Below are 20,755 nucleotides of genomic sequence, written 5' to 3'. Positions count from 1 at the left end.
AATTGGGAACGATACAAAACACAAACATAGAAATATATAGCACCCCCTAGTCATGCCCTGACCTACTTCACCATAGACAACCAAGGGCTCTCTGGTCAGGGCGTGACAGTACCCTCCCACCCCCAAAGGTACGGACTCCGGCTGCAAAACCTGAAACCAAATGGGGGGGTTAGGGGGGTGCGGGTCGTAGCCCCCCCCCCCCAGACCCCGGATCCGAACATGGCGCCGGGCTGAAACACCAACATAGAAATATATAGCTAGAGCACCCCCTAGTCACGCCCTGACCTACGACACCATAGAGGACCAAGGGCTCTCTGTGGTCAGGGCGTGACAGGTGTAAGCTAGAGATAACATGCAGGAGCTTGCAGGGATTTATAGTCTCGCATGATGTCTACTTTGATGCTAATTAACATTTTAGAATCTGAGAGTAAAAGAGCCAAATATACTAATAAAAGTCACCTTGTCTGAGAAAAATTTATATGGTTATCAAAACATCACGCCAGGGTAAGCCCACAAGAAAATTCTCTATGGGAAAAATGAAAAGAGGGAAAATGATTTGGAACCAATTCCCTGCTTGACCGCTAGGTTTTATGGGTATTATGACATCTCCAAGGTGGGGCTCTATAACTGCACATACAACAGAGTAGTGCAACACCCTTCAATTAAAGCAGTGGGAAACAAACAAAATTGGCCACACCTCTCACAAAATTGAAATCACAGATAATTATAAGGGACCAGGAGAACTTATAAGCTGGCTACAATAATTGCAAAAACATTTCAAGCACCAAATTGAGGAAATGTCTGATTTTCAAGGTAGGCCTATTCCAGTACTTACATTTCAGAGCTCCAAATTCAACTTCAAATTTACTTGAGTAGGCTACTCCAAACCCCTTGTAATTGTTTTAAAATTGCAGGTCTAATGTGGGAAGAAAAAAAATCTTTGTCATGTTATTTCATTACCAGATCATATTGTGAATAAGCCTACTAGGCTATGTAATTTGTTGTCATTATATCCAAAATAAAATAATAGGAATAGCATTGGGTGTTGCGCACTAGTCTATCCTACACAATAGTGCACAGTAGACTTGGTGTCCAATCCAAGGCACAAAAATATATAAAAACATGAACTCATTACCTTGATACTTTCTCTGTTAAATCTAACAAGACCCTGCTGTAAATCAAGCAGACAACAACAGATGATCAGCATCTATTTGCTAGGGATATTAGATCCAAGGTGGATCCAGGCACAACTGTCTTCACCAGTGTAACGACTGAGACACCAAAATATTCTGGACATTCCTCGATAACACCTTTTTTTCTAGCACTTGGGCTGTTGTTCCATCACATGCGATATCACTACAGCTGTTCATCACTTGACTGTCATTCATATGATGATGTGTGAAAATATTACGGTGTAACTAATCAGCTGGACACCAAATGTGCATACAACAAGTATTATGCATAATTATTGAAGTATCACATTAATAACTGTGACTAATGACTGTGACTCTTTTGGTTAGAAGCATTCAATTTTGCAATGCAATCATTATTTTAGATTTGTGTGCCCATGAAAACAGTTTTCACCCTGTAACATAAGGAGACCGGAAATGTTAGGTAGTTACACTGAATTTCTGAGATCTCTATACAAAACAACTGTCTGACAGCTAAATCCAAGATTATTACGGGTTTCTAGTTCATTGTCTAATTTAACTGATTGATGCTTAATATATGATATAACAACAACTTACACTGCCATAAATGCAAATACACCAACCATGATAAAGGGTTAAACATTTTAATTGATCTTGTGAATTGTATTGAATATAGATGGCTATTGACCCCCTTATCTCTTAACCCTCCTTTTGTGTTAGTTTTCATGCTAATTCATTCTGTGTTCCCGGTCCAATATGACCGCTCCATTATAGCTGATTAGAAATCCATAATAATCCATATATTATCACCTAATGTTGTGTTAGATCTTTTTATCAACTTAAGCTATTGTGAACATTTTGAACTTCTATTTGCTATTTATGGCCTGTAGGCCTCATTGACCTGAGCTCATACAAGTCGTTTTTGAGTTTTAAAAAAAGCATAATGTATGGATTATTTTAACTCTAACAAATACTCAGATGAAACATATTATGCTATTTATCACAGACTACTTTGTGTCAAAGTTTAACAAGGACTCTCTCCTCCTCACCAGTGTCATGATCAAAGATATGATCAAGAGTCTCACATACAGTATATAGTTTGGTCATTGTGCTGCCACAGAATGAATTGTGAGCAAGGCCTCAAAAAAGCTGTATATACCAGAGCTGCAAGAAAAGTTCTATATATTATTGAAGCAATGTTGCGATTGTTTGTGAGAATGCCAACAGGTGTGGTTGTTCCATTTAAACCATTCCAGCCATCAAAATGAGCCCGTCCTGCTATAGATCCTCCCACCAGCCTCCACTGATCTATGCCTGGTAGACCTGAAAAAACAAACAAACAAACAATTTCTACAAACAATAACACCATAGTACCCTCCAAACTCGTCATTAAGCTCGAGACCCTGGGTCTCGACCCCGCCCTGTGCAACTGGGTCCTCGACTTTCTGACGGACCGCCCCCCAGGTGGTGAGGGTAGGAAACAACATCTCCACCCCGCTGATCCTCAACACTGGGGCCCCACAAGGGTGCGTTCTCAGCCCTCTCCTGTACTCCCTGTTCACCTATGACTGCGTGGCCATGCAAGCCTCCAACTCAATCATCAAGTTTGCAGACTTGATTTACTGCCTGTTCACCCCGCTATCATCCAGAAGGCGAGGATAGGTGCATCAATAGGTGCATCAAAGCTGGGACAGAGAGACTGAAAAACAGCTTCTATCTCAAGGCCATCAGACTGTTAAACAGCCGTCACTAACATTGAGTGGCTGCTGCCAACATACCGACTCAAATCTCTAGCCACTTTAATAATTAAAAATTGGATGTAATAAATGTATCACCAGTCACTTTAAACAATGCCACTTTATATAATGTTTACATAGCCTACGTTACTCATCTCATATGTATGTATGTAAAGTGATGCTGTACTCAATACCATCTCCTGCATCTTGCCTATGCCGTTTGGCCATCACTCATCCATATATTTATATGTACATATTCTTATTCATTCCTTTACACTTGTATGTATAAGGTAGTTGTTCTGAAATTGTTAGATTACTTAGAGATGACTGTTAGATATTACTGCATGGTCGGAACTAGAAGCACAAGCATTTCGCTACAATCGCATTAACATCTCCTAACCATGTGTATGTGACCAAAATAATTTGATTTGATTTTGATTTGATTCATAAAAGCAGATTCAACCTATAGAGTTTAACCACAATGTGAAACCACTGCTGAATGAGAGAACATGACTGTTGTTTTTGCAGAACAAATTACTGTTATTTTAATGAATGTGGATCAATGTGCATAAGCCAAATACATTTTTCTATCAAAAGTCTTTGCTTTTCTTTCAGTTTTGTTGATAAAAGAAGGGTGGATACCCATGAGTGTGGAGGGTGTAAGCCGCTCTAGATGTAGAAGCAGGGTCTGCCTGTGTGCATCTCTGGGTCCTTAACTCCCTCTTCATTTGATCCCTCCCTCTTTATCCCTCTCCCTCCAAACTGTATATATCCATCTAACATTTACCTCACTCTCCATGCCTCTTTTTATTTGAGCTGTTTGTCTCTGTGGTTTCAATTCAAGGCTTTTAAAGAATACATTTTATTCTCCCCATTGTGCAGAAACTACATTCGTTGAAAATTGTCTCACTGAAACTGGGGGTTTTACTTCTTTGTCAGCCTGCTATATTGTGTCAAAGGATTTGCAGGTGCAAAAAGGAGGAATTTGTAAACTATTAGAGACAGTGTGGGGGAGGTGTGTGTGTGTGTGTGTGTGTGTGTGTGTGTGTGTGTGTGTGTGTGTGTGTGTGTGTGTGTGTGTGTGTGTGTGTGTGTGTGTGTGTGTGTGTGTGTGTGTGTGTGTGTGTGTGTGTGTGTGTGTGTGTGTGTGTGTGTGTGTGTGTGTGTGTGTTTATAAATAAACAATCTAATTTCAAGAGAGAGATAGATGATACCAAAACAGAGGTAAGCATGTCTGTGCAGGTTAAGGATGGAAATGTTTACCGCTTGATGCGAGAATGGAAGACTTAACAGAACTTTCAACACTTAATATTTTCTCATTAGGTGTGCGTTGGGAAAAGTTCCTTTGTTAGTCATGGGTTAAATATGTGACAAGCAACTGCATGAACTGAGATGAGGGCATGTATTGTAGTAAAGAGAGGGCAAACACTATTGCTAAGAGCACAGAGGCCTCATTCCTCAACAGCTCACTCAGTATCTTTTTCTGTTTTAATTCATGCAAAACAGTCAACACCTTTGTTCAGTATTGATAGATGCAACAAGAGGCAAGTATGGGCAGATACTCTGAGAGTGTCTCTAGCTGTAGAAGTCTTGGCTTTGTGATCTGACAGGAATTCAGTTTCTTATCTAAAACTGCTGTGTGATGTCAAATGTCTTCTGTGTGGGCTATACTGATTAGGGTTTAATACCAGTGACCGGTATCCCGGGACTACCCAACCAAGCTCTTCCCTGTTTCCCGAGAAAAATATTCAGGGTCACGTGAACCAATAATATAAACATTTTATGCAGCACTAATGCAAAAAACACAAAATATGCATGTACGAATAGCTGCATGCATGAACGAGACAATCAAATCTGGCTTCATTCATAGCCTACATTAGACCAGTCATCAGAACGTGACAGGGCCAGTGTAATGGGCGGGCCTTAGGGGGCCTAGTCCACCCTACCGTACCTCCTTGCCCAAATAAAATATTTAAATATTGATAATTTATTTGACTGAGACTTGTGCACACAGAAATATGCATGAATCTCAGAAAGGTATTAGAGCAAGCAAAACAGCACCGCTCTATCTCAGTATGTGTAGCCCATGTATCTGATGCTGTCTGGTCAAAAAGAGTATGGCATCTCATATTCTTTTTGGCCAGACAGCATCAAATACATGGGATACTGTACAGTAAGACAGAGGTGCTCTGTTTCGCTCACTCGGATGCTTTCTCCGGTGAAATAGTTTTGTTGAAGAAAGTTGGCGGCGGATGCTGGAATTATTTTGGACAAATGTGCAAAGGTAACCTACTTTTTGGAATAGGTGGCGCCTCCAATAGACTTACAGTAATTTGAAATGCACTTTCCCAAATTATATATTTACTCCTGTCTACACAGAAATAAATTAAATAATTCAAAATACTTCACCAAAGACCATGACTTAGCCACAGACTCTGCATCATTAGCCTATGCCTATTTTGGAAACACGCAATTTGTGTAGCTCGAGGGGCAATTGGCCTTGTTGATTATAGAGTTGCGGCTGCCAGTGAAAGTGCGAAGATAATCTATGTCTTCAGTATAATGTAAAATGTTGAGACAAAAAGGGGAGGGATGTAGCAGAGATATAGACAATTCTCTCTCCAGAATGCATGTACTCAGCTCTCCAGAATGCGCTCAGATGTCTCCCGCCAATTCTTGCGCATTCATTGTGTGAATTTTTTATCCTTTGAATGTATATTTTTATAAATTCCCCATTACATATGTCACCAGTAGTAAATGTACCATTAATCCCTGTCATTTGGTTACATACGTTTCTTTTAATGCATGTATTAATTACAGTCATTTACTGTTCTTATTCTTGGAGTGGAAATGTTTACATAGTTTACAACTTGCTACACTTGTGAGAAAAAAGTTTTGGTTTAATCCATAACCATCATTTACGAGTTTAATAAATGTTTTCACTGTCTTTTGATTGGAGTGCTCCATGTGAGCAATGCGCATGTGTCTGGTTTCTCTGTCCTGTTAATGTTGAGGGAGCGTTTGCGTGCCTGGGCACGCATAGAAGTACCCAGCCTGCTGCACACATATGTGGGAAAGTGCCATTTTGGGATGTCTGATTTTGATTATCTCAACTCACCACTTCCACCACTAATATCATGGCCCCGGAGAAGATGGTTGATGTTTTAAGTGCTCCTAACCAACTGTGTTTTTTAGTAGAAAGAGGAGGAAGGGAAGCGCTACTAAGGTACACAATAGTACATTTGGTAGACAGAAGGTGCTCTTTGGTAAAAGGGGTATAGAAACAAAGTTTTTAAAAAATTCTACGCGTTTCGGCTGCATGACAAAGGCCATGCAGCCGAAACGCGTTGGATTTTTGAAAACTTTGCTTCTATTGAACATGCCATACTAATAAAGGCATTTTAATTAATTATATGAAGAATGCCTTGGTCCTTCTTTCTTTTTGACAACTGTGTTTTTTGTTCGGTTTTTTGGGGTTGTTTGTAACTTATTTTTTAACTTATTTTGTACATAATGTTGCTGCTACCGTCTCTTATGACCCGAAAATAACTTCTAGACATCAGAACAGCGAACTCTCACATGAACTGGCAGTTGCTTTTTTCCCTTTAACGAATCAGACAAGCCCGACGCGAAGGACATACTGCTTTCTCAGGAACAGGCCCAAATCCCTGTCATTTGGGTAAAGAGAAGACAGAGAAAAGAGGGTGGATGTCGGGATGCCTTAGGAGAATTCGTAGGTGATCAAAGAAACCCCCTCTGCCTTCCGTTCTACTAGCTAACGTGCAATCATTGGAATATAAAATTGACGATCTACGAGGAAGATTAAACTACCAACGGGACATTAAAAACTGTAATATCTTATGCTTCACGGAGTCAGGGCTGAACGACGACATTATCAACATAAGTGTATTGGCAGGATAGAGCAGCGGCGTCTGGAAAGACAAGGTGTGGCGGACTATGTATATTTGTAAACAACAGCTGTTGCACGATATCTAAAGACGTCTCAAGGTTTTGCTCGCCAATTTCAGCATGTTAAATTTGCAACCAGACGGAAAAAAACTCTTTAACTCTCACCCTCCATTTGGCAAATCTGACTATAATTCTATCCTCCTGATTCCTGCTTACAAGAAAAAATGTAAGCAGGAACCACCATTGACTCTGTCAATAAAAAAGTGGTCAGATGAAGCAGATGCTGAGATACAGGATTGTTTTGCTAGCACAGACTGGAATATGTTCCTGGATTCTTCCGATGGCATTGAGGAGTACAAAACAGTAGTCATTGTCTTCATCAGGAAGTGCATCAATGATGTCGTCTCCACAGTGACCGTACATACATACCCCAACCAGAAGCCATGGTTTACAGGCAACATCCGCACTGACCTAAAGGCTAGAGCTGCCGCTTTCAAGGAGCGGGACTCTAACCCGGAAGCTTATAAGAAATCACGCTATGCCCTCCGACGAACCATCAAACAGGCAAAGAGTCAATACAGGACTGAGATCGAATCGTACTACACCGGCTCCAACACTTGTCGGATGTGGTGGGGCTAGCAAACCATTACAGACTACAAAGGGAAGCACAGCCGAGAGCTGCCCAGTGACACGAGCCTGCCAGATGAGCTAATCTACTTCTATCCTCGTATCGAGGCAAATAACACTGAAACATGCATGAGAGCACCAGCTGTTATGGACGACTGTGTGATCACGCTCCTGCAGCCGATGTGAGTAAGACCTTTAAACATGTCAACATTCACAAGGCCGCAGGGAAAGATGGATGACCAGGACATGTACTGCGAGCATGCGCTGACCAACTGGCAAGTGTCTTCACTGACATGTTCAACCTCTCCCTGTCCGAGTCTGTAATACTAACATGTTTTAAGCAGACCACCATAGTCCCTGTGCCCAAGAACACTAAGGTAACCTGCCTAAATGACTACTGACAGTAGCACTCACATCTGTAGCCATGAAGTGCTTTGAAAAGCTAGTCATGGCTCACATCAACACCATTATCCCAGAAACCTTAGATCCACTCTCATTTGCATACCGCCCCAACAGATCCACAGATGATGCAATCTCTATTGCACTCCACACTGCCCTTTCCCACCTGGACAAAATTAACACCTATGTGATAATGCTGTTCATTGACTACAGCTCAGCATTCAACACCATAGTTCCTCAAAGCTCATCAGTAAGCGAAGGACCCTGGGACTAAACACCTCCCTCTGCAACTGGATCCTGGACTTCCTGACGGGCCACCCCCAGGTGGTAAGGGTAGGTAACAACTCATCCGCCACGCTGATCCTCAACACAGGGGCCCCTCAGGGGTGCGTGCTTAGTCCCCTCCTGTACTCTCTGTTCACTCATGAACGCGCGTCCAGGCACGACTCCAACACCATAATTAAGTTTGCCAATGACACAACAGTGGTAAGCCTGATCACCGACAACGACGAGACAGCCTATAGGGAGGAGGTCAGAGACCTGGCCGTGTGGTGCCAGAACAATAATCTCTCCCTCAACATGATCAAGACAAAGGAGATGATTGTGGACTACAGGAAAAGGAGGACCGAGCACGCCCCCATTCTCATCGATGGGGCTGTAGTGGAGCAGTTTGCGAGCTTCAAGTTCCTTGATGTCCACATCACCAACAAACTAACATGGTCCAATCACACCAAGACAGTCGTGAAGAGGGCATGACAAAACCTATTCCCCCTCAGGAGACTGAAAAGATTTGGCATGGGTCCTCAGATTCTCAAAGGGTTCTACAGCACCATTGAGAGCATCCTGACTGGTTAAAACACCGCCTGGTATGGCAACTGCTCGGCCTCTGACCGCAAGGCACTACAGAGGGTAGTGCGTACGCCCCAGTACATCACTGGGGCCAAGCTTCCTGACATCCAGGACCTCTATACCAGGCGGTGTCAGAGGTTAAGCCCTAAAGATTGTCAAAGACTCCAGCCACCCTAGTCATAGACTGTTGCCTCTGCTACCGCACGGCAAGCGGGACTAGAGTGCCAAGTCTAGGTCCAAGAGGCTTCTAAATAGCTTCTACCCCTCAAGCCATAAAACTCCTGAACATCTAATCAAATGGCTATCCAGACTATTTGCATTGTCCCCCCCCTCTTTTACGCCGCTGCTATGCGCTGTTATTATCATGCATAGTAACTATAATAACTCTACCTACATGTACATTTTACCTCAATTACCTTGACTAACCTGTGCCCCCCACATTGACTCTGTACCGGTACCTCCTGTATATAGTCTCGCAGTTGTTATTTTACTGTTGCTCTTTAATTACTTGTTCCTTTTATTTCTTATTTTTATTCTTGTTTTTTCAACTGCATTTCACTGTAAGGTTGTATTCGGCGCATGTGACTAAAGAAATTTGATTTGATTTGATTTAATAAGATGAGCTTCTCAGTAATTTTATCTTCACCTCACACAGTAAGTAAACTATGTCAGTTTTTTTAACATCAATTGCGAATTATATTAGTTCCTCAATTCTCACAGTATTTCAAAAATCTTTCCAACACTCTCCCCCTCGATAATGATCAAGCCTCGGTGTGAAAGAGCAAAATATTATAATCTGGAAACGTCACAGAATACTTTTTCCTTGTGCAAAAACAGCTGTCTGTCCCGAGTTCACTCCTGCTGTAAATTCTGAGGGCCTGGAATAGGCTAGTTGATACAATGTTGCTAGTTCGCTAGTAACAATTGATTGGTAGAAATGTTAGGATTAATTGTAAGCTTCCCCAAACTTGAAACTCATGCACCACCTATGAAGTGATTTGTTTGACAATCAGATGAAAACACCATGACTGGTTGTGTTCATAACACATTAAAAGGTAATACATTTTCCGAGTTAAATTACATATTTACTAAAAATCCTATTGAAAAATGTTTTGCATGTGGATATAGGAGGTCTCGTGAAAAAAAACCTGCCCCACTATGGAAATCAAATGCCTGTCCAAGTCATTAGTTCTGGCGCCGGCCCTGCAACACTAGCAGCCTACCGTATTTAGCCTAGGCCTACAACTCAATGTAAAGTCCCCAATATAAAACTTCACTTCGGCTACTTCTATAAATTGCATTGCCTACTATCATGTGTAGGCTACAGACGATCTCTCACAGTCACAAATCTCCAAACTGTCTTTGTGGCACTGGCTCAAAATATAAACTGAAGTTACTCACTGTTAACTAAATGGCTGATTGGCTACAACATGGTCGTCACTAGTCATAAACCCAGACTATTTTTACTATTTGTCTTCCATAAACCTTAACACTAACCTTAACCACGCTGCTAACCTTATGCCGAACCCTAAACTTAAATTAAGACCAAAAAGGCACAAACAAAAAAATCCTGAATATTTACGATATAGGTATGGACCATTTTGAATTTGTGTCTACAAACGCGCTCGAGAAAATAGACATTTGCAACATTGTTCCATTATGTTACAATAACAAAAGCGAGTGCACAAGCTTGACTCAGATTCCTGGGGATTTGATCAACCTCGGCTCTATCCATGGTGCTGACTCTCCGCTACTAGGCCTATATTTGCTTGTCTATTTGTTTCGTGAAAAATCTGAGATGTTCCCTGTGACAAAGTAACCACAATAAGCAGATTATCATCCAGTACAAACAGCCTAAACCTTCGGAAATTCCCCTGATAGCCAAGTGCAAGGTGAGCGAAAAGGGCCAACAAGCTTGCTGACATCTTTCAGTCAAAAGTAAGCTAAAACGAATGTACATAGAACAAAAATATAAATGCAACATGCAACAATTTCAAAGATTTTACTGAGCTACATATATATATAAGGAAATCAGTCAATTGAAATAAATAAATTAGGCCCTAATCTATGGATTTCACATGACTGGGAATACAGATACGGATCTGTTGAAAAAAAGGCAGGGATGTGGATCAGAAAGCCAGTCGGTATCTGGTGTGATCACCATTTGCTTCATGCAGCGTGACACATCTCCTTCGTATAGAGTTGATCAGGCTGTTGATTGTGACCTGTGGAACAGCCATTGAATTCCACTTCAATGGCTGTGCAAGGTTTGCTATATATTGGCGGAAACTGGAACACGCTGTCGTATACATTGATCAAGAGCATCCCAAACATGCTCAATGGATAACATGTCTGTTGAGTATGCAAGTCATTGAAAAACTGGGATAATAACTGATAAAGTGCAATTGTGTTTGTTGTCTGTAGTTTATGCCTGCCCATACCATAAATCTACCGCCACCATGGGGCACTCTGTTCACAACATTGACATCAGCAAACCGCTCGCCCACACAACACCATACATTCTTTCTGCCATCTACCCGGTACATTTGAAACCATCGAAGGTGAGCATTTTCCCACTGAAGTCAGTTACAACGCCAAACTGGAGTCAGGTCAAGACTCTGGTGAGGACGACAAGCAGGCAGATTAACTTCCCTGAGACGGTTTCTGACAGTTTGTGCAGAAGTTCTTTGGTTGTGCAAACCCACAGTTTCATCAGCTGTCCGGTGGCTGGTCTCAGACGATCCCACAGCTGAAGAAGCCAGATGTGGAGGTCCTGGGCTGGCATATATATACTTGGTCTGTGGTTGTGAGACTGGTTGGTTGGACGTACTGCCAAATTCTTTAAAACAACATTGGAGGCAGCTTATAGCGGACGTTCCTTCAGTCAGCATGCCAATTGCACACTCCCTCAAATCTTCAGACATCTGTGGCGTTGTACTGTGTGACAAAACTGCACATTTTAGAGTGGCCTTTTATTGTCCCCAGCACAAGGTGCACCTGTGTAATGATCATGCTGTTTAATCAGCTTCATGATATGCCACACCTGTCAGGTGGATGGATTATCTTGCCAAAGAGAAAATGTTCAAATAATCTTTTTGTGTGTATGGAACATTCATTTCAGCTCATGAAACATGGGACCAACACTACATGTTGGGTTTATATTTTTGTTCAGTATAGCTTTAGGCTATAGGCTAATAACCTCATAATATTTTAGGCCTACATTTAAACTAGGCTACATCAACAATTTGTGTGGTGACTTTGACATAACTTTGAGTTGATTAAATTATGACAAATTGGCTACAACAAGAAACCATTCAATTCCTGTCCATAAATCTTAATTTTTCAGTGGTATAATCAAGTCAGATTTTTTTCGCTGGTATTATACACTGAGTGTAGAAAACAGTAAGAACACCTGCTGTTTCCATGACATAGACTGACCAGGTGAATGCAGGTGAAAACTATGATCCCTTATTGATGTCACTCATTGATGTGTTAAATCCACTTGAATCAGTGTAGATGAAGGGGAGACAGGTTAAAGATTCATTTTTATGCCCTGAGACAATTGAGACATGGATTGTGTATGTGTGCCATTCAGAGGGTGAATGGGCAAGACAAAATATTTAAGTGCCTTTGAACAGGGTATGGTACTAGGTGCCAGGCGCACCGGTTTGTGTCACGAACGTGCTGGACTTTTCACTTTCAACAGTTTCCTGTGTGTATCAAGAATGGTCCACCTCCCAAAGAACATCCAGCCAACTTGACACAAGTGTGGGAAGCATTGGAGTCAACATGGGCCAGCATCCCTGTGGAACGCTTTCGACACCTTGTGGAGTCCATGCCCCGACAAATTCAGACTGTTCTGAGGGCAAAAGGAGGGTGCAATTCAATATTAGGACGGTGTTCTTAATGTTTTGTACAGTCAGTGCATGCTTTTAAATAGCATTTCCGGTTTGAACGGGAATAGCGCAATATTACCAGGATGATTGCAATTTTATTGGGAAGGACAATTGGTAGATTTTCGGGGAAACATTAAACCCTGGTATTGACTAAAAGCTTGGGATTTATTTTCAGAGCTCCACACTGAGTGATATTGGCAGTAGTGCCATTGTGTGAAAAATATAACTGTACACGCACATGCACACACTCAGATGTATGCACACTCAAACACACGCACATGCACACACAGATAGACAGACAGACAAGCACACACATATTCACAAGCACACACACTTATGCACACAAAATCAATACAGCTGAAATATTCTCATACAGTTTGGATTCCAACATTACCCCATCTCTCTCTCTTTCTTTCTCTCTCTCTCTCTTCCTGTTGGCTTTGTCTATATTCATCCATCTATCTGCCTTGGTCTGCCCTCTGCATGTGTGTCCATGCAGATCTGCTGAGAAGTGTTTGAGCATTCTTTATCCTGTCAGAGCTGTGTGGGAGGGGGTCAGCCAGGCGTTATGCCAAATGGAGTACAGGTGGGTCTTGGGAAAAGAGATTTTGAATTTAGATCTAGGCGCTGGATTGCTGAAATAATAGAATTCGTGGCAAAGATACAGCTGGGATCACTGGTGCAGATCACCTTACTGTGGAAAAGAGACTGATAGCCGCAGGAAAGCAAATTAACATGTGTTAGCCATCTGGAGAACTCACCCAAAACAAGGTGCATCCTCTGAGCTCAGACAAAGGAGTAATTTTACTTTTTGAAAAGCTTTGCTCTGTTTCTGTATTCTCGACTGCACATTAATTTCCAAGCTGTTGTTTTCCTTTGAGTTGCCAGTACTGTACAATCTGACTGGAACACAGATTAGTTACACAATAGTATTCCTCTTGTTGTGCTTTGCCTTACAATGCAGCAGTATTACACAGGCTAAATTAGTTACATCGCACTGGGCACACGCTTGGAGACAGCGCACTGGGCTATGAGAGCGCACTGGAGACACACGGCGCAGAGCTGCATAACCTGGTGCCTGACTAGTCACTCTCTCCCCACGGTAAGCACGGGGAGTTGGCTTAGGTCTATAACCTGACTCCGCCAATCTCCCCGTGCCTGCTTCGCTGACTTGCCTCCTCGTATCGCCGCCGCTCTGCTTTAGCTGCCTCCAGTTCCTCCCTTGGACGGCGATACTCCCCAGCCTGCCTCCAGGGTCCCTTACCGGCCAGGATCTCCTCCCATGTCCAGGAGTCCCTTGCACCACGCTGCTTGGTCCTTTGGTGGTGGGAAGTTCTGTCACGGCCGTCAAAGGAAGTGGACCAAAGGGCAGCGTTGTGAGCGTACATTATCCTTTTATTATAGAAAATGACGCCAACAAAACAACAAAGAAAACAACCGTGAAGCTCACGAGGGCAAAGTGCCACAAACACAAGTCAACTTCCCACACAGAAAGGAGGGAAAAGGGCTACCTAAGTATGGTTCCCAATCAAAGACAACAATAGACAGTTGTCCCTGATTGAGAACCATACCCGGCCAAAACAAAGAAATACAAAAACATAGAAAATATAACATAGAATGCCTACCCAAATCACACCCTGACCAAACCCAAAATAGAGACATAAAAAGCTCTCTAAGGTCAGGGCGTGACACGTGGAAACAACATGGAAAATACATTGGATTTAAAAAAAGTAATTAACCATTACTGTTTTTATCTCATTTCAACCAATGTTGTAAATTAATTAGGGTACAACTTGAACTTTAATACATTGACTTAACCTGACTAACATGTTGTTACAACAATCTTATTTCAAAATAATCAGAACTACACTATATATATACACAAGTATGTGGACATCCCTTCAAATTAGTGGATTTGGCTATTTCACCCACACCAGTTGCTGTCAGGCTATATCACCGCCTGGTACAGCAACTGCACCGCCCACAACCGCAGGGCTCTCCAGAGGGTGGTGCGGTCTGCCCAACGCATCACCGGGGACAAACTGCCTGCCCTCCAGGACACCTACAGCACCCAATGTCACAGGAAAGCCAAAAAGATCATCAAGGACAACCCACCCGAGCCACTGCCTGTTCACCCCGCTATCATCCAGAAGGCGAGGTCAGTACAGGTGCATCAAAGCTGGGACCGAGAAACTGAAAAACAGCTTCTATCTCAAGACCATCAGACTGTTAAATACTGTTAAATAGCCATCACTAGCGCATTAGAGGCTGCTACCCTATATACAGCACATAGACTTGGAATCACTGGCCACTTTAATATTGGAACACTAGTCACTTTAATAATGTTTACATATTTTGCATTACTCATCTCATATGTATATACTGCATTCTATCCTATTCTACTGTATCTTAGTCTATGCCGCTCTGACATTGCTCTCCCAAATATTTATATCTTCTTAATTCCATTCCTTTACTTCAGATTTGTGTGTATTGTTAGATATTACTGTTAGATATTACTGCACTGTTAGAGCTAGAAACACAAGCATTTTGCTACACCCGCAATAACATCTGCTAAACACGTGTATGTAACAAATAAAATTTGATTTGATTTGACAGGTGTATAAAATCGAACACACAGCCATGCAATATCCATAGACAAGCATTGGCAGTAGAATGGCCTTACTGAAGAGCTAAGTGACTTTCAACATGGCACTCTCATAGGATGCCACCTTTCCAACAAGTCAGTTCGTCAAATGTCTGCCCTGCTAGAGCTGCCCCGGGTCAACTGTAAGTGCGGTTATTGTGAAGTGGAAACGTATAGGAGCAACAACGGCTCGGCAGCAAAGTGGTAGGCCACACAGGACTGCCGAGTGTTGAAGTACGTAGTGCATAAAAATCGTCTGTCTTCGGTTGCAACACTAACTACCGAGTTCCAAACTGCCTCTGGAAGCAATGTCAGCACAATAACTGTTTATCGGGAGCCTAAGATCACTATGCACAATGCAAAGCGTCGGCTGGAGTGGTGTAAAGCTTGCCGCCTTTGAACTCTAGAGCAGTGGAAACGCATTCTCTGGAGTGATAAATCACACTTCACTGTATGGCAGTCCGCCAGACGATTCTGGGTTTGGCGGATCCCAGGAGAACGCTACCTTCCTCAATGCATAGAACCAACAGTTTGGTGGAGGAGGAATAATGGTCTTGGCCCCTTAGTTCCAGTGAAGGGAAATCTTAACGCTACAGCATACAATGACATTCTGACGGTTCTGTGCTTTCAACTTTGTGGCAATCAGCATAACAATTCCCCCGTGCACAAAGCAAGGTCCATACAGAAATTGTTTGTCAAGATCAATGTGGAAGAACTTGACTGGCCTGCTTAGATTCCTGACCCCATCAAACACCTTTGGGATGAATTGGAACTCTGACTGTGAGCCAGGCCTTATCTCCCAACATCAGTGCCCGACCTCACTAATGCTCTTGTGGCTGAATGGAAGTAAGTCCCTGCAGCAATGTTCCAACATCTAGTGGAAAGCCTTCCCAGAAGAGTGGAGGCTGTTATAGCAACAAAGGAGGGACAAACTCCATATTAATGCCCATGATTTTGGAATGAGATGTTGGACGAGCAGGTGTCTATATACGTTTGGTCATGTAGTGTATGTATACGTTGTAATAAATAGAAATTGCACGTATATTTTTTTTATTTCATTAATCTTATTTTCAATATATATTGGATGAAATTATGTTGAATTTCATATTTGATTAGACATGTTATTTGACCTTGTTTCAATGATAATAGTAAAATGGTACGTTTGAATTCACGTCATTGTTTCAATGTCATGCCATCAACCTAAATAGAGGTATATTAAAATAAAATGTGATGCACAGTCCAACGATTCCTGCCTGAACAGTGACTTTTACTCGTATATGAGGGGTAATGCAATTCAGTAAGAACAAGTCTACCATCTAAATGCCTGCCTTTATGTACCCTGCTTAGCTTTGGAATACTAGCTGTTTTCAGTTGAGCTAAGCTGTGATGTCAAAACATTTAGACACTGATCTGCTTCCATACTCATTTGTGTAGACTACCTAAATAACATTGAATAGTTAAAAGTAACTCCTCTAACTTTTCTTACACAAGCTGTATGTGAAAGTAAATTATTGCAATGTTTATGACGCTGATTGAAATAAGATGGAAACCCTACTGGTTGATTACATTTTTTTCAAGTCCAATGTATTTTCCATGTTGATTCAACATCACATCTCAGTATCACAATAACCAACCACGTGTATGTGACCAAGAAATTTGATTTGTCATTTGATTTAAATTGATACCTTGACAAATTACATTGAAACAAAGTTGATTCAACCAGTGTGTGCCCAGTGGGATAGCTGTTTAGACTGGCAATCTCTGTTGGCTCAAAAGTAACATAGCCAAACACTTGTTGTTTTTAAAAAGTAGCACTTCGTCCAATAAGTGGCATGTCCTAATGTCACATATTTATTGGCCAAGAAGCGGTATTTCCCACGCTTTGCTTTGATTGGACGGAGAAGGGAATCTGAGGATACTGAGTATTGTTTCCAATTGGACTGGCAGAGAGACAGACTTTTTACAGTATTCCAGTTTACCATTCCCTTTTACACATTGCATTTACAAAAAGTAACTCCCATATCACTCGAGGGAAACCAAAAGCATGCACACATCTGCTAATATAATTTGAGTTGTATTTTACCAGGGATGGCCCCTTTTGGAGTTAAATTCATGTTTATACCAGCCAAGTATTAAACTACAGATATTAACACATACACAAACACAATACGTGGCGCACTTAGTTGGGCACATTGCACATGAAACAGGAGGAGAATCAAAGAAGACACTGCAAATGAAACAGGAGGAGAATTAAAGAAGACACTGCACATGAAACAGGAGGAGAATTGAAGAAGACACTGCACATGAAACAGGAGGAGAATTAAAGAAGACACTGCACATGAAACAGGAGGAGAATTGAAGAAGACACTGCACATGAAACAGGAGGAGAATTAAAGAAGACACTGCACATGAAGCAGGAGGAGAATTGAAGAAGACACTGCACATGAAACAGGAGGATAATTAAAGAAGACACTGCACATGAAACAGGAGGAGAATTGAAGAAGACACTGCACATGAAACAGGAGGAAAATTAAAGAAGACACTGCACATGAAACAGGAGGAGAATTGAAGAAGACACTGCACATGAAACAGGAGGAGAATTGAAGAAGACACTGCACATGAAACAGGAGGAGAATTAAAGAAGACACTGCACATGAAACAGGAGGAGAATTGAAGAAGACACTGCACATGAAACAGGAGGAAAATTAAAGAAGACACTGCACATGAAACAGGAGGAGAATTGAAGAAGACACTGCACATGAAACAGGAGGAGAATTAAAGAAGACACTGCACATGAAACAGGAGGAGAATTGAAGAAGACACTGCACATGAAACAGGAGGAAAATTAAAGAAGACACTGCACATGAAACAGGAGGAGAATTAAAGAAGACACTGCACATGAAACAGGAGGAGAATTGAAGAAGACACTGCACATGAAACAGGAGGAAAATTAAAGAAGACACTGCACATGAAACAGGAGGAGAATTGAAGAAGACACTGCACATGAAACAGGAGGAGAATTGAAGAAGATACTGCACATGAAACAGGAGGAGAATTGAAGAAGACACTGCACATGAAACAGGAGGAGAATTGAAGAAGACACTGCACATGAAACAGGAGGAGAATTGAAGAAGACACTGCACATGAAACAGGAGGAGAATTGAAGAAGACATGTCAACACCTTCTTTTACAGTCAGACTGAGGGAGAATGGTGAGGTTGGGTATCTGGTGGCAGCTTATACCATGTTTAATTAAAGTTCCTGGTGAAAGGACTAGACTACATGTTGAGACAAGAAAAATAATGGCAGTATGGCCTAAAGGCAACTATGACTCACTGGTATTATTTTGGCATTGGGAGTTATGTTGGGCTTCAGCCTTCTGTCTCCCGACTATTGGCTGAGAGTGTTGTACTGAGGGCCTGTCTGTATCACGTGCTGCTGCTCCGCTGCAGTGTCACAGAGACATGTCAAAGACATCAGGTTTCATTCCATTCCTCTGCATCAGCCCTCATGTCAATGTTTGGGCTGGTGGTGTCGACCATAACATTTTTAAAACATGGTGTACCATCCACCCTGAGTTTTGTGAACGTATAATTGTGTCTACACTGTGTCCCTGGGTGGTTTTATGGCTGAATAACAAATCATTATAATGTGTAATTCAGCATCAGGAATTTTTTCTTAAGAGTTTTTAATTAATAGAGTTCTAATGTAACAGCCAAGTTTGAGCAATTACAATATCATCTTAAAGAAAACAATCAATAACAGCATCATTTAGCTCAGAGGAGAGGTCTGTTATCTCGGAGGACTGGGGATATCTGTAAGTCATTTGGGGAAATCTGTAAGTAATTTTCCTGTAATCAGCTGTCTGCCCACTCTTTAATTAATGTGGATCTGAGCGATGACATTTCCACGGCTCATTAACGAGCCACAGTGTACTTTGGGGAGACGGAGTGGACTACACGGGGGCAGTGGGAAATTAACATGTATCACACAGAGTTCCATGACATCCCTGTCTAACCAACAATATCAGCAGTCTACTGGGAGCAGCATCTAATGGGATACTGCTACTAGCTTACTCTCCAGCACATTGAGATGATAGCACGTCTAAATGAGTTTCAAAAGATTCTGCTCTTCCAGCCACCACAGATTTCTACACTCCGCTAAATTTAAGAAGACTATAAATATTTCAGTATGTAAATGACCTTGTTCCAAGTCGTTAGAGTTACAAATTATTTTCCCACTATTGAACAAAGATAATATTACTCTCTGAACTGGTATCTAGCTATTGACCCATGATATTGGCTTCGAGCACAGTTAAAGTATTTTATATGTACACTGAATATAAATGTGCTCATAAGGTTATCTTGACTGGTCTACTTACAGGAAAGGTCACATGCTTGTTGCAATATATCATTTTTTTGTGTTTCAGTCCACTGAGGCTGTGGGTTCTCATTGCTGGATCACGATAAGTAAGGTCTCTATCCCACAGGAGTCAACATCATTTCTGCAAGAGAGTCATGCATCGTAATGTCTGTACGTAATGATGACACCACACTTCTCCAGCATGCCAGTGGTCATCGAAGGTGAGCATTTGCCCACTGAAGTCAGTTACGACGCCGAACTGCAATCAGGTCAAGACCCTGGAGAAGACGATGAGAACACAGATTAGCTTCCCTGAGACGGTTTCTGACAGTTGGTGCAGAAATTCTTCAGTGTGCAAACCCACAGTTTCATCAGCTGTCCGGTTGGCTGGTCTCAGACAATTCCCCAGGTGTGGTTACACGTGGTCTGCGGTTTTGAGGCCGGTTGGACGTACTGCCAAAATATCTAAAACGACGCTTATGGTAGAGAAATTAACATTTTATTCTCTGACAGCAGCTCTGGATGACATTCCTGAGGTCAGCATGCCAATTGCTCACTCCCTAAAAACTTGAGACATCTGTGGCATTGTATCTTGGCAAAGTAGAAATGCTCACTAACAGAATGTAAAAAAAAAACATTGTACACAAAACTTGACAGAAATAAGCTTTTTTGTGCTATGGAACATTTCTGGGAACTTTTATTTCAGCTCATGAAACATGGGACCAACACTTTACATGTTGTGTTTTGTTCAGTGTATTTTTGTCAATTTTAATGGAAAGCTATTACAGTAAAGCACTTAATTGTTACCCTGAAATTATTTCATATTGTTATAAAAACGGCTGCATTGGGCCTTCAAGAACTGTCTGTTCTGTCCGAGGAACCAGTCGCCCTCATAATTACACAAACACCATTTCAAAGCTCTACTCTCCACTATCGCCCGAGCATGAAAGCTGAAAAATGATTTAAGGCTGCCGATAATTGCCTTGCAGCTGCAATAACTTTAGCTCTCGTTGCAGCCATTGTGACAGGATGCCACAAAAGGAAGGGCAAGCCTTAGCCCCTGCAGCTGTGCACACAGGACAACACTACAGGACACTGGTAAAGTTCAACAGCAGAGCAGATTAAAGAAAGAAATAAAAGGGCTCCAAAGAATTTACAGACCTACTGCTTATTTTCTAATGCC

General features: G+C 41.8%; 1 long non-coding RNA gene across 1 annotated transcript in view; it reads right to left on the bottom strand.

Annotated features, from left to right (window-relative positions):
* Positions 1–201: 201 nt before the first annotated feature.
* The window catches only part of LOC129867066 (uncharacterized), a 31,949-nt gene continuing 11,395 nt past the window's right edge, over positions 202–20,755 (bottom strand). Inside the window, exon 3 of the long non-coding RNA XR_008761577.1 lies at positions 202–2,474. This is a non-coding gene — a long non-coding RNA (uncharacterized LOC129867066). The remainder of the gene's footprint in view (positions 2,475–20,755) is intronic.

Source organism: Salvelinus fontinalis, chromosome 12 (genome assembly GCF_029448725.1).
Source record: "Salvelinus fontinalis isolate EN_2023a chromosome 12, ASM2944872v1, whole genome shotgun sequence".
In the NCBI taxonomy this organism is placed as follows: domain Eukaryota; kingdom Metazoa; phylum Chordata; class Actinopteri; order Salmoniformes; family Salmonidae; genus Salvelinus; species Salvelinus fontinalis.
This window is presented reverse-complemented; position numbering and strand designations above follow the sequence as displayed.